The sequence below is a fragment of the Emydura macquarii genome, unplaced genomic scaffold, assembly GCF_026122565.2.
Source record: "Emydura macquarii macquarii isolate MOO-44397 ecotype Brisbane River unplaced genomic scaffold, CSIRO-AGI_Emac_v2 contig_3625, whole genome shotgun sequence".
Lineage (NCBI taxonomy): Eukaryota > Metazoa > Chordata > Testudines > Chelidae > Emydura > Emydura macquarii.
The window spans coordinates 68,379-82,302 of NW_027133762.1; the positions used below are offsets into that span (position 1 = coordinate 68,379).

Here is a 13,924-nt window from a genome sequence, read left to right on the forward strand (position 1 = left end):
CAGAAAACCCCCCACAGAAGTCCATGTTTTTCCGTGATTAAAATGAAATGCTGAACTTCAGTTTCCCTAGCCACAGCATATACAGGCAGCAGTTGAACACACACAGCACAGAACAGCACATTACCATCAACATGAAATTTCTCCATAGCCAGGCTCCCTGCTCCGAAAGCAGCACCGCCGCCAGGACCAGTGGAGAAGTAAGGATGGCAAAAACAAACCAGCCCCCCTTACCTCTGCACTTCTGCTTGCAGTGGCTCTGCCTTCAGAGCTGGGTGCCTGGCCAGCAGGGGTCACTCTCTGCTCTGCCTTCAGAGCTGGGCTGCTGGAGAAAAACCAAAGATTCTTTGTAAAAATACAAATTCTGCATTTTTCCTTGTTTTGCAGTGGCAAACGTCTTTGTATATCAGACTCTGTCCTACACAGTAAATGCTTCATTCTACCATCCACTCACACTGAATAAGGGCAGTAGCCGCAGATGATGTATGTCTGCAATGTGTGAGAGTTAGTGTCACTGTAAGAACCTTCCCTTCTGCATTTCCTGACTTCTGTGTATTCAAATTCCTAACCTTAACAGTAGCATTAGCAGAGTTCCCTCCAGTTAACAGCTTCCTGTGTAATTAGTGTGAGTTTTAAAGCATTATCACTAATCTCTGCAGTTTTCCTTTGTGTTCAGGGGGCAGGAAACATCTGAAGTGTCACCCTTTCCCCACTTTCTCTTTGGGGTGAGGCTATTTCCAAGGTGTCAGTGTTTGGATTTGATTCCCTGGTCGAATTTCCTGGCCTTGAAATCTGCAGCACAAGAGCATCAGCTCCAGAGATCCCTATGGATTCATATTCTGAGTGTTTCTCTCTTTCTGATTCCCTTTGCCCTGCTGGAGGGCTCTTGGCAGGTAGGGTTTTTGCAGGTGGACTTTCAGACTTCAGGGTTTGGAGTTGCTTTTCCCCCTTTGCTTGTAGATGGTCCTGCTCTGTTTTATTCCCCATTCCTCTCTTCCAGGGGTGGTAGGGCTTTGGGAACATTTTGGTCCAAGATGGCTTAGTGCTGTTTCCTTTCACACCCTGGTTTTCAGGAGCCAGGTGCTGTCCAGAGGCTGAGGCTGTTTCTCCTGTTGCAGATGGCCCTGTGTTGTTTCTTGCCCATTCCCCATTGTTGGAGGCAGGGGTCTGTGCTGGGGCTGTGGAATTCCCCTGACTATCACTGAATTCAAGGTGGAAATCCCAGTCGCTGGGGAGGCAGATGCTGAGGGGTTTCCCCCTGTCCCATCTCCCACCAAAACCTGGGCTGAGGAATGGGAACAATCTCTCAGAACCTCTGACAGGAATCTCCAGGATAAGGCTCATTCCACTGACACTATAAAATGAGACACTCCCTGCTCCTAGATCCAGATACACGCCAATCATTGTCGGCTTCAGACCCCAGTTCAGGATCACAGTGTCGGCCTCCCTGGGGTGATACTGCCCCTCGGATCTCCCCAGAGCCCAGAACCCCTCCTCAGGGGGTCTCTCCAGCCTCTCCTGTCTCACTCTGCCCCTCACAGCCTCACTCAGCACCCCGAGCTCCCATTCTGGGCTATCCCCAATCTCCACTTCCCAGTACCACCTGCAAACCCCTGCCTTCCCATCATGATCCCTCATTGTGAACCCCTCCCGCCCCACGGCGATCAAGGCCCTGGAGGGTGCAGCTGACTCTAGGAAAGGGGGGTTGTTCTGGACTGTTCTGCCATCTGCAGACACGGTGAGTTCAGGGTGTGTGTAACTCGGATCCAGGGTGATGGGAACTGGGAAGAGAGACCAAAATAACCCCATTAGCCACAGGTCAATTGGGGACCCCACGATCCCATGGGAAAGAGACCAGAATACCCCATGAGGCATGGGATGCTCTGGGACCCCACGATCACACAGGAGAGAGACCAGAATAATCCCATTAGCCACAGGTCCAGTCAGGGACCCCACGATCTCACAGGAGAGAGACCAGAATAACCTTATTAGCCACAGGTACAGTCAGGGACCCCACGGTCTCGCGGGAGAGCGATTCTACCCAGGAGATCCGTGGTGAAGGGGAGAGCTCAGCTCATGCAGCCACTCCCTGCCATAAACACTGTCTGAGCCAGCCAGCACAGGCCCCTCATCTCTGCCCTGCTGTGTGACATGGAAAGGGGGAGAATTGGGCTTCCCTGCCCTGTGTCCTTGGGGTGTCCAAATCCCAGTGCAGTGAGAAGGGCAGATAGCCGGCCAAATTCATCCCTGGGGTGTCCCTATTGGCTCTGGGCGAGATGGAGCAGGGATGAATTCGGCTCCGTGTCCACCTGCTCTGCAGGGCTGTGACCCCGAGGGGCTGATTCCCTGAGGCTGGAGCAGGCAGAAGTGTCAGCTCAGGTTGGGAGTGGGGGTGGCTGCTCAGGCCTTTGCCTTGGCAGGACGGGCCTGTCTAAATGGATCAGGGCTTGAGGGGAGACGCCCAGTACTGCGAGCGAGGGGCAGAGGGGTGGGGAAGGGGCACTGAGGAGAGACTGAGCTGGGCTGAGGGGGTAGAGGGAGGTCAGAGAAGGAGCTAAGGGCCAGACTCCATCGTTAGGGGTTGGGGTGGCTAGTGGGACTGGCCCTGCTAGCCTGGATCCGGCTGTGGGCTCTGGGGAGCGCCAAGACTATGACTTGGCCTGGTCCCTGAGCTGGTGGGGAGATGGGGGAGCTGGAGTGGGGGGATTGAGCTCTGTGCATCCTCTCACTGCCCCCTGCACAGGATCTGTCCCTGAGGTGTTAGGGCTTCTGGGGGCATGGAGGATTCCCAGGGGCTGAAGACTCTGCAGGCTGTGGAGGCAGGGCTGAGTGGGGCTGAAGGGGCAGATGACGGGGTAGGGATGGATCATCACTGAAGGGCCAGTGGGAGATGGGGTGGGGGTGTCAGGACTAACTGAGGGGTGGATTGGGAGGGAGCTGCCTGGGGGTGAGACTTACAGCGCAGGGCAGCGTGTTCAGGACCATTCACAGCATCCAGCCCCATGGCTCTGCAGCCAGTGCACGCCCTGCCCTGCCTGCCCCATGGGGACCCCACACCTCTGACAGCTCAGCTATGTAACGCCAATACCTCTAACCCCAGCGCAGCATCTGCTCACCCCCTCACAGCCCCACTCACCCATGTAACTCCGAGCCCGCCTGAAATCTGCAAGGGAAGAGGAACAAACACCGTTAGGGGCACGGCAAACACGGGGACCTCGCTCTGACACGAGATGCTGTTCTGGGAGAGGGGTCATTGGCAAATAGAAAGGAACCGAGTGATGTGAAATGTGACATGAAAACACGTCCTCTTACCTAGCTCCATGACCGCCCTGCCTGAAATGGAAAGAGAGGGAGTTATTCCCTGTCAGGTAGGCAGAGGGCTCAGTTCTGGGTGTTACTCTGTAACTGTGTGATCGCTTTACACATAATTAATGGGCCCTCACTGTCGAAGGAGAAATGTCCTGGCTGTGTGAAGTGAAACACAGGCCCTTTCACCCAGAGACCAGAGATCTCTGCTAAAGGCAATGACCGGCTCTCAGGGATGCCTTTATCTTGTCTCTTCGTATCGGGGACTGGAGCAAATGTTGCTCTCATTGACACTGTTGTAAATCCACAATGACTCCATGTGCTTCACTGGAGCGAATCTGGGTTTACCCGGGTGTCACCCAGAGCAGAATCCAGGCCTGTGAGAAGTTGCTGTTTGGCTGTGGTTGCCTCCGGCAGATTGGAGATTTTAAAGGGAGACTGGCAGGATAAAACTCAGGCTGGGATTTGTGCAGCATCTCACCTTGAGGGCAGACACGGGTCTGGATCTCGAAACAGCTCTGACGTTCTCAACCCTTCCATCTAAGGACAATTCCTTTTCTGTGTTACTAACGGCCCTTTGCAGCACGAAAACTACACCTTCCAGTGCTGCGGTGGGACTGGGGTGACTCTAATGTGATTTAGATTTTCACCCGAACTGTTCACTCAGCCCTGCCCCGTGGTGTCAGTGCGTCTGGATCTGCCAACGTATGGCTGAAAGCCTCTGCCCTGGGGCTCTAATGGGGCGGGGGATGATCTTACCAAGCATCCGATGCAGGTCCGCGCATTCTGGGGAGAGAAGAAAAGGAGACCGTCATGGGTTCAGTGTGGGTAGTTTGGAGCAGAGTGACATGGGGCTGTTCCAAACTTTGGTTACATCTACACTGCAACTGATCACGAGCTTCCCAGTTAGGAAAGGACAGCACATGCAGCGTCTTAGGCTAGCCACTTAAGTACAAACCCACTCGGACCCCCTGGGTATGTACTCGAGCAGCTGCACTGAGCTGCTGCCCATGCTACCCAGAGCCACACTGCTATTGTTAGTGCACTAGCTCAATCACAGCCTGCGTGTATCTGGCTACTCGAGCTGGGAAGCTCCCTCCCACCTGCACCGTAGACATGCACCTGTAGAGATGTGGTGTCAGGCCCTGTCCTGGCTTGCATGGGAACAGTGTGGGCGCGGGTCCCATCAGCACTGCAGAGAGGCCAGACAGAGTGCATTAGGGTTTGGAGGGTCTGTTTGTTTGTGGCCCAGGCCTAAACTGGGGGGCATGAGAGGGGTAAGGTGTGGGGAAGAGGACAGACCTGAGGAGTTCAGGGCAGGAGTAGCACAGAGGTAGTGGCTGGCACTGAGGGGCACCTGTGGTAGACGGAAAGCCCATTTTGCAGGTCAGAATTGTCCACCCAACCCCATAGTTTGGCCTATGAGGGTGTGATTTGCAGCACGTACCAAAGGGCTGATCTATAACTGCCCCAGGTGAATGTTGCTGGTGTGCACTAAATGGTACCTAGTTTGCACTGAGATAGTCCTCTTCAAATATGACTGTGTTAATGCAACCTAGGAACCTGTTAGTGTGCACCCACAGCATCCACATGGGGGTGTTACAGCACAGCACTTTGGTGTGTGCAGCTATTTACACAGTCACCCCCATAATCTGAAGCATTGCTTGAGTCCTGGCAGTCCATATGCATTAACTTCTCTCTCTGTTGTTAAGGATGACGCTGAAATCATTTACTCCTGGGGGAATTCTGTGCCAAAAAATTAAAAATTCTTCATCAAAAAATTAAAAATTCAGTCCACAATATTTTAAAATTCTGCAAAATTCTGCACATTTTATTTGTCCAAATAACACAATATAATCACAACGGTTTCAATTCTTTTGGTAATTTATTTCAAAATACCTGTCAGCAAGTATGTCTGTAACCATAAAGACAAGAAAAAAGATTTAAAATATGTTGCTTGGCTGGGGTTCCTGCTGATACCCATAAGCCCGGCTGCCCGGGACTGACAGCCGAAGCCCTGCCATGTGTGGGGTTGAAATGTGTGATTTTTCACCAAAAGGAAGCATTTTGGTAGAAAACACGAATTCTGCGGGAAGAAATAGAATTCTGCAGGGAACATTAATTCTGTGTAAATTCTGCCTTGTGCAGTGGCACAGAATTCCCCCAGCTGCAGTATTTGTTTATTTCCCAGGCAGGGGGAGATAATCATGAAAGTGACTGAAGCCTGAACATTGTATGTGGTGATTTTTCCATCTCATCATAGTGTGAAAGGACAGACACACATTTACGAGGGGTTTAGCCAAGTACCTGATTCCAAGGCCTTCTTCTCAGTGTCTGAAATGGAGAAAAGAGTTATACCCAGAGACACACTGTGGTGCAGTACACTCCCTAACAACTGGGGTTAGTCACAGACATCCCACAGCCGCCCTCCTAAACCCAGTGCTGGAGCCAGCAGATATGACAGGAGCAGGGCTGGCAGTTCGTGAAATGCACCACCAGGCAGGAGATCTGGGGGAGTTTATCGCTCCTTAGCCCTCGTCTACACACAATCTTACACCAGTTTAACTAATTAGATTTCAAAACACATCTTGAGTTAAACGGTTGCAAGGCTGTGAATAGCACAGGCCTTGGGCTGGAGCAGCAGGGCTAGTAGAAGCAGGGGACAGGGTAAATTACTCCACAGCGACCCCTCTGGTTAGTTACAGAACAGCACTGCTTGCTAGGGGAGTCCTATCCAGCCTTCCCCAGCTGGAGGAATGGTGGCCACAAAGGGGCATGGCAGAGGGCAAAGGAGATGAAAGAAGGGGATCCTCAGGGCTCTTCGGGGTTGTGATTGCTGTGAGAACGCCCGTCACCGTGCTGGCATGTGGTATCCATTCTCTCCACCTTTCATCCGAATTTCCCTGCATGCGTGTGCCCAGCGCCCAGCAGAACGGGTCAGTGCCACTCAGCACCACCACAATGCAAACCAACATAGTTACTAAACATTGAAAAGTTCACAGTGGAATAAATTAGACGTGTGGACTTAAAACAATGGTGCTGCTGTGTCTATTGGCACACCTGACAGAGGGAATGTCATAGATGCACAGAGTTTCAGGTCGGACGGGACCATTAGATCATCTACTCTGACCTTCTGTTTATCACAGGCCAGGGACTCTCACCCAGTTCCCCCTGCAGTGAGCCCAGTAACTCAGGTTTGGTGCCCAGAGGTGAAAAAGGTGCCCAGTCTGGATCTGAAGCGATCAAGTGATGGAGAATTCACCACTTGCTTTGGCAGCTTCTTCCAGTGGCTAAACACCCTCCCTGTGCCCTGTGCATTTGAGAGCCACAAAGCTGGAATCATCTCACAGAGTGTCATTGTCTTTAAGTAGAATAGAGACACCGAGCAATTGCCCAGGGTTAGTTGGACAGAAGCTGACCCAGAGTTGTCACTGCAAACCATGTCCCTGTCCCATCCGCATGCAGGGAATCTCACAAGCACTGACCCTTGGGTTTCTGCTGAAAAATACACATTTGCCAGCCTGTTATCATCAGGGTGTGTGAGAATGGGGGGTAGGCGAGCAATCACAAGGTAGAGACATCCTGGATCCATCCCTTTCATTGCACTGAGCCCACAGATCATACCAAGCAGTCACAGAGCTCACACATCTCATCAGACACAGCAAGAGATAGAGCGGGAGACCTACCACGAATAAACAGAGTCTCCTCTTCAGAGGATTTCTTCTTAGAGATCTTTTGCTTTGCTGTGAGATAGAGAATCAGACATTGCCGTGAGATAGGGAAGGAAGGGGAAACACTGAGCAATATGATAATACGGGTGGGACCGGGAACCTCAGTTTCTTAGCTTGGTTTATTTCCTAAAATGAACACAAGGTAAATATCTGAACGATAAGATGCTGCCATGCCTCAGAGCAGGGCCCTCTAGGGCCTGGCTCCATACATGCAAACAACACAGTCCCATTACCTTTGTATCCAAGACATGCACAAGCTCCAATAGCCATAAGATTCAGAGTGAACACTACCCAGAATGCAGCCAGCCAGGGAGAAACACGGGGGAAGATGTCACCTGGCAAACAGAGAGCGCAATGTGTGAGGAGCACGGACTCATCCTGGAGCTGGAGAATGGGCTTTTCACACGGTTTGATATCGGAGTCCTGGCTCAGAGATCCCCAGAAATTCACAGGAATGAAGGGAACGTCCCCTCCATGCTCAAATCACAGCCACACATGGGAGTCATTGACTGGAGAAATCAACACAGCATCACTTCCAAGAACCAGGACTCTGCTCTGCCCAAATCCCTTCTGCTGCTACCAGCCAACAGCCAATGGCTCCATGCCCAGCCTGCCCGGTCCTGCCTGCACCAGCTGGCTGTTCAGATGATCATTGTCACAGCCTCCCAGTTCTCAGCCACTGTTTTGTTGATGCAAGCTGACTTTTATTAACAAAACTTTGTAGCGTAGACAAGGCCTTAGTCGGTGCAGTGGGTGGGAGCTACATTTTAGCGTCGATTCTTTCAGAGGCACGTCAATGTAAGGCAGCTTACATTGAACCAATTCTGTTGTGTAGACCAGCCCTGAGTGGTTTTGGCAGACCAGTGGGCGGTAGAAGCTCTGTTTACTGCAAGTTCTTAATACCTTAATTGGAAAGCCAAGTCTTGCAAATTAGGTTTCTTTAATCAAAATGTTAATTAGGTGTTAACAGAAACACCTAAGTGGTGACTCAGGGCATGTCTGCTTTACCGGCCCTACAGTGCCACAGCAGAAGTGCTGCAGTTGTGCTGCTGTAGCGCCGTAGTGTAGATGCTTCCTACAACAACGGAAGTGGTTTCTGTCAGTGGAGGTTATCCATTGACTGACCTAGCCACTCCTACAATGGAGGTTGTGTCGGCTTAGTTTCAGGGGTGTAAAAGCGTAGCTAGGTCGATCTAAATTTTAAGTGTGGACTGGGAGCAAGGGGTGCTCTGCTGTTTTTTACTGATTTAACTATTTCAGGTGTGATCATTTTTTACTGAAATAGTTATCCCGGTGCAACCCCAAGGTCACCCAGCAGTGCAGTGGCAGAGCTGGGAAAAGAACCGGGAGCTCCTCAGACCCAGGCCAGTGCTCTCTTCACTAGACAACACTGTCTCCCCTTATCTGTGCTTGATGTCAGTAAGACTCACACCAGCTCCTGAGAGGCCGTTTGTCCAGATCACAGAAACATCCGTCACAAACGGCCCCACAAGTCAGGTTAGAAGGCTATTTTCTGTCTCAGTACCCGTAACGGGCCCTAGCCGAGTGCAATTCCCAAGAAACCCCGTGCTGCTCCCGCCCCACTCCCGTGGTGACCCCTTCTGCACAGCAGGACTCACCTGAGAGGTGAATGGCAGATTTTTGCTCTGTCTCCAGCAGGCCATTCCTCACTATGCAGCTGATGTCTCCATTATTGTCTGCTTCTGTGACAGTGATGTGACTCACAACGGTATACAGGTTCTCCCTGTCCTGAGTCACATTGGTCACAATCTCCTTCGCCAGGTTCTTTCCAACCCACTGGAGTTCTGGTATGGGGAACCAGCCTGTGGATCTACAGTCCAGCCCGATCCCCTGACCCCGGGGGCCCAGCACGTCAATGAAAACTGGAGCAACAGCTGCAGGCAGAGACAGAGAGTGTGTGAGACAGACTGTACCCCTATGTCCATCATGTTTACAAGACTATGATACATTTTGAACAAAGTGTGTTGTGTGAGGTATCATTTAAAAACTCATAATCTGCTGAACATTATTGACCTGGTAAGATAGGTGTGGTTAACGTAGGTAAAGTTATAAGATTATACTGGATGGCATTTAAGTTTAGAAAAACAGGCACAGAGCACTTCCCCAGAGACAGGGCTAGCCAACACCCCAGCCAGATATCAGCATAATCAAGTCGACTATCCTGGACTATCACCTGAATAAGCAGCCATCCTTTGGCAGGAAGAAGGGTCTGAGTGAGAACATTATGTACTGGCAATAGAAACAGCTAGAGCCCCATGTAAAGAGACTGACTATTGCCTGAACCCCAGCTGGAGATAATCCTCAAAAAGGGGAGGAGGGTATAAGAATGAGAAACAGAGGCTGCCAAATCACCTCTCTCACCTCATCTCTGTTCATGGCAGCTACAACGTTTAAAAGGCAAAAGAGGCATTATTGAACTCAGGCGGGGAGATCCTGGCTGAAACAGTCCAGTCACACTGCTGTAATTGATGGTGAGAAAAGCCTTTTTGATTTTAAATTCCCTTAGCTTGTTAAATTAGGTATTAGTTTGCATCTTATCTGTTTATTTTCTTTGTAACCAATTCTTTTATCCCTCATTACTTGTAATCACTTAAAATCTGTCTTTCAGTAGTTAATAAACTTATTTTAGTGTTTTATCTAAATCCGTGTGTTTGTACTGAAGTGTTTGGGAACCTCCATTTGGGATAACAAGGCTTGTGCATATCATTTTCCATTGATGAAATGACAAACTTTCTATGTATTTGCATTGTCCGGTAGAGTTCTGGGCAGTACAAGATGCACATTTCTGGGGGACAGGTCTGGGACTGGGTGTTTTCTAGTACTTTCCTATGCTGTAATTCAGGAGTGGCTGCTAGAGAACTCATATTGTGTAGCTGGCAGTGATTTACAGGCTGGATGCTGTGTATGAACTGACCAGGAGTGGTTGGTCTTCTAGCAAAGCAGTGTAAAAGACATCCCAGGCTGAAGAACCAGCTGTTTAACAGTCCAACTTGTACCCTGGAAATCGTGTCTTTGGTAGCACCATGTGATTCCCCAGCTACCTCTGGATATAGGGGACTCTGATTGGAAAGCTCCATTCCCTTATGTGCAAAGCCTTCCCGGGACTCTGCATCCTGACGATTGGGGAAATTAAATAATATCAGCTTGCATTTCCATAGAGCACTTTGCCCTGCAGGCTAACTGAGAAATGCTTAAACTGCTACATAGAGATTGCTGCACCTGCTGATAAAATGCAGCCACTTCTGGGATGGAGCTCAGCAGGCTGTGAGGATCACTGTATGTACAGAACAAGAGTTGGGGGTGGTGACCCTGCCTACATGTCTTCTCCCACTTCACCTGCACCAGCCTTCTACATACTGCCTCCTCTGGTCTCTTTCCCGCACTGATAATGGTGCCACAGGCCAGGCCACCCCTCATACGTGGATTTCTCTCTCCCTGTGCGGCACACAACCACCCTCCCCTCATTTAAATCTCTCCTAAAAGCACATGTGTCCTGCAGAGTCTTTGGACTAGGAGTCACCAATAATGGGAGATGATTTAAAACAACCTCAGTGCTCTGCATTAACACAGGAGGGCGCCTCCTCTGGGGCTTCGTGTTTCTGAACTGGGGCTATGTTACTTAGTGAGCTAAATGGGCGGACACTGTCTCTTCCACTGCCCTGGTGCAGCAATGAACATGTGGTCAGTGCCCTGCAATATCAGCCCTTGGAAGCTGCTCAGGGAGGTTGGACATAATTATCACCTGAGCTGGGATTTGGGCAGAACATGGGGGTAAAGGTCCCACTCCCTTCTTTAGGTCACCGTTTAATGAGCACTGACCCTGCTAGCACCACAGTGGATATAGGGGGAGACTGAGTCCTGCGCCTCATCCTGTAGCACAAGATCCTATTGCTGTGCTGGGCCATTCCCAGTGTATGCTCTGGCTGCCCAGACACTGCATCCCCTAATGCAATGCTTCAGCCATGGGGCACCTCCAAGGGTACAGGAGACTGTCGTGTCTTACCGGCAACCCGTAGCTCAGTGGTGGCTTCACGGCTCCACTCTGGGTTCTTCACAAAGCACTGGTATTTTCCATCATCCGCTACTTGGAGGTGTTTCAGCTTCAGCGAGACATTCCCGCTGCTGAATTCCTGCAGGAACAGCTCTGTCCGACTCTGGTAACTCTCCCCTGGCAGGTCCTAGGTATCTTCGTCCGAGTATTCATGAACCGGGATAAATCCTGTTCCAATTTTCCTCCACCACACTTGCATGCTGGGCAGCCGGGCTGGAGGTGAGAGCTGGCAGGGTAACACCACATCTTGGCCAACTACTCCCACTACAGGGTGCGGGGAGCCCGCCAGGGAGAACTTCTCTGCAATAAACACCACCAAGAGCAATGTGAGTGAGAGGGAAGAGGAGGGGGCGTTGCTGAACCAGGACCCAGCTGTTACAGACACTCATTGAAACGAAAGAGGAGAGGGTGTCACTGAGCTAAACAAAACTCCCTCAGTCGTGCATTGCTCATAGCAGAAGTTTCCCAAGGATGAATCATGTGTAGATCAACTGAGTTACTCAGTGTGGACGCAGGGCAGTGCAGACATACCACAGCTGACAACAGCCAGTCCTCCAATGCTGTCCTATAATCCCCTGGAAACTCCTCCAAAGGTGCCTGTCTTGCAACCAATCTACACTCTATTGGCAAGGGATGGCCCCAGCTGGAAGCCACCTGCCAGTTCATAGCACCCTGCACAGCCCCATGGCACCCAGTTGCGAGCTCTTTCCAGTGCAAGCAACTCCTTTGATGAACCAATTTCAGATCCATGTAGCCCCACAATGGCTGCTGAGAGGCCATCTCAGAGAGCTTCTGCCTGGTTTGAGGGCATCGGGTCTTCGATGGACCTTTGGGCCAATGCACATCCCTTCCAGGGGTTCAATAACAGAAACTGGCTCAGAAGAGCATTTACCATTCTGGGGATCGGTGTCTGGAGGGCATTAAGCATCTGTAAGTGAGTTATGTCTGCACAGCAGCTGTGTCTGAAGGATCTCCAGGCTCGTCCGACCCCCAAATGGGCACGTAGAGCAATTACTGCCGATCTGCAGCACCTGACATTCAGTGTGTGACTACAGGTGGGGAAGGATAGGATGAGATTTTAAATGGCACAAAGGAGATTTTCCAGTGGTGCCAGTTTTTGGTCTACTAAGTGTTTCTCATAAAGTGTTTGGTCTACTAAGTGTTTCTCCAGCTGCTGGATGCATGTGATTCTGTGGGAATCTCAGCTTTCATTTAAAAAAAAAAAGTCAGTTTCTATCTCTGGTAGTTGCAGACTAAAGCTTGAAAATGTGACACAAAAGATTAAAAAACCAAGGCAAAGAAAAAAAACCCGAAAGGAGGTTTGCTTTACTTTTTAAATCTGATGATTTTTTAGCCAAACTCCTGAATTTTGAGGCCTGACTCCTGGTGTCTGAGGGCTTGGGGGATCCCACTTCCTCAGGCAGCTGCGAAGATCTGTCTTGAGGGCCATGAGAATCCAGGTCCCCAGTGGAGCAGGTCTAGTAGTGTGGTGCCTTTGGTTCCCATGGCAGGACAGGAAGGGATCAATGTCGGAGAGGCTCTGGGAGTCTCTCTAAGTAACAGCAGGTGATGATCAACTTGCTACAAGAGTTTACAATCCATGCCACCTAGAGCTAAGACATGCCCCAGTCATCCTAGCATCACCCCCTGCCCACAGCCTCCTGGGTCTGACCCCTTTTACTCTGACTGCGGGTATCCAGTGGGTTCATTTGGCCTCATATTCTTCTATCCCAGCCCGGCCTGGGGGCAATATACATGAGGGACAGGGAGGGAAATAATTGGGATTCAAATGTTTTTACCAGACAGAGAACACGGCGCCAGGAGGAGGATGGCCAGGCTGCACACACAGAGCTGCCACCGCATCACCATGGGGACACATCAGCCAGGGACCTGTAAGGAGAGAGCAGCAATGGTTAACACCTCCCCAGACTGTGTGAGGGGGGCCAGCAGTGCAGGAAACATGCCCCAGCCATTGTATGACCTAACCCACTCTGCCTCCTGCCCGGGCCTGGCACTGTTGTAAGCAGGGTCTGAATGAGCTCTCCCCTGACATCTAGTGATGAGCGGCAGAGAAGACTTCAAGAACAGACTCTGCTTAGGTGTGCAGCATGATGGAGCTGCTTTGCCCAAATGATCTCTTCTGACTGGTGCTGGATTGCAAGTCACTTTGGTGTTGGATATAAGGGTGATGAAAAGGTGTTGTTCCTGTTTGCGTGGGGAGAGGCACAGCTGTGCTTAGAGCTCCCTGATTGAGGGGGTTACCCTCAACGGAATTGCTATGCAGGAGGTAGGGGTGCCAAAGGCCTGTAGATGATACAGATGTGTGCGCGTTTGTGGATGGGGGTGTTTACTTGTCTGTGACCATATTTGACCCTTTCTTTTGTCATTGTTTAATAATAGAGATGATTAGACTCAACTGAGAGTCTTTTGCTGCAGACCACTAGAGCTGAAATTGCCGATAACAAGGTCTAAGTGCTAAGCTTTAGACCTGCCATGGGAGAATATCTTTGGTGAAAGAGACTGTCTAGTTTGCACTAGCCGGGAGACTCTCCTACCAACTACTGAAGTCATTGAGAGCTATGTTAAGGGGTAGGAACCTCAAGGTATCACTGAGATTGTAATAGAGAAGGTGGTGGGAGAGTTGAGTGATGGCAAAGTGGAAGCAGCAGGCAATGATGCAGAGAGAATGGCATGGCGGTAGCAGTGGGGGCAGAGCAAGCGACACCTTATCTCACCTGGGGTCAGAGATGAACTCATGCGACTGCACCTCTAAACTCTGGGTCTTTGCTGGCGAAAAACAACTGTGAGTGGGGTGCAG

The 13,924-nt window shown here is 50.6% G+C and overlaps 1 pseudogene; it reads right to left on the reverse strand.

Annotated features, from left to right (window-relative positions):
- Nucleotides 1-264: 264 nt before the first annotated feature.
- Nucleotides 265-12,975, reverse strand: LOC137145764 (butyrophilin subfamily 3 member A1-like; annotated as a pseudogene).
- Between the last annotated feature and the right edge of the window lie 949 nt (nt 12,976-13,924).